The sequence below is a fragment of the Trichechus manatus genome, unplaced genomic scaffold (genome assembly GCF_000243295.1).
Source record: "Trichechus manatus latirostris isolate Lorelei unplaced genomic scaffold, TriManLat1.0 scaffold00165, whole genome shotgun sequence".
Lineage (NCBI taxonomy): Eukaryota > Metazoa > Chordata > Mammalia > Sirenia > Trichechidae > Trichechus > Trichechus manatus.
In genome coordinates this window covers 832,243-833,530 of record NW_004444101.1, presented here as the reverse complement: position 1 = coordinate 833,530, position 1,288 = coordinate 832,243, and positions in this window count along the sequence as shown.

Here is a 1,288-nt window from a genome sequence, read left to right as displayed (position 1 = left end):
GTTATTTTTTAACCCGGAAGTATCTCTAAGAAAGCCCTGGAGAGTAGCCCACTTTGGTATATTTTTCCCGATTCACCGCAGGCTCTCGGTAAAGGATAAACTCTTAGCGACGGTATCAGGCAGGTGGGATCTGCTGACAAGGGTCCTGAGGCGAGCAGCAGCCTCTCCCTGTTGCATGATCGCACTCGGCCTTATAACATGTTGCATTTCTAGTGTATTATTTTCCCTTTACTTAGTCATGACACTAAAGTGAATGTGAAGACCGCTAGGAGGCAATCTCGACAGTAGGAAAATCTCTAGACTTGTGAGGCAGAGATACAGAGTACAAAAGAAATAACCAGACGAGGTGGGCTGTGTTAGGGACTCAGAAGAAGCAAAGTGCGATGGGAGTTGAAAGGGAGAAAGTCTCCCTTCCGGATGGAAAAGAAGGAGGTGTGAAGAAGGAAGCATTTGACATAGAGAATGTTACTGCACACACGTACACACACACACACGCACACTCACACACACACACGTACACACTCACATGCACACTCACACACGCACACTCACACACGCACACACACATGCACACACACATGCACACACATGTACACACGCACACTCACACACGCACACACACGTACACACATGCACACTCACACATGCACACTCACACATGCACACACGTACACACACGCATGCACACACACGTACACACTCATGCACACACACGTATACACACACGCACACTCACACGTATACACACATGCAAACTCACACACGCACACATGTACACACACGTACACACTCACACGCACACTCACACACATACACATACACACACTCGGACGCGCACACACACGCACACACACATGCACACTCACACACATACACTCACGTACACACTCACATGCACACTCACACACGCATGTGCACAAGTTCCATTTGCAGAGCAGTTTCCACCTTGCAGAGGCTTTTCACAAGTAGGAGTCCAATCAGCCTTGTAACAACCCCACGGACAAGATAGGTTTGGTGCTATTACTCCCGTGTTACAGGGACTGGCCACGAAAAGACCTATCTCCCAAATAATGTCTACTATTTTCTTCATTAATCAAAGTATTTTTTAAACCACCTGCTTTTATACCATGTGGCAGGCGGAATTCTAAGATGGCCGCCATGATTCCTGCCCCCGGTGTACCAAATCCAGTCACTACCGAGTCGGCTCCCACTCATGGCACCCCCACGTGTGTCAGAGTAGAACTGTGATCCACAGGGTTTTCAGTGGCTGATCTTTTGGAAGTAGATC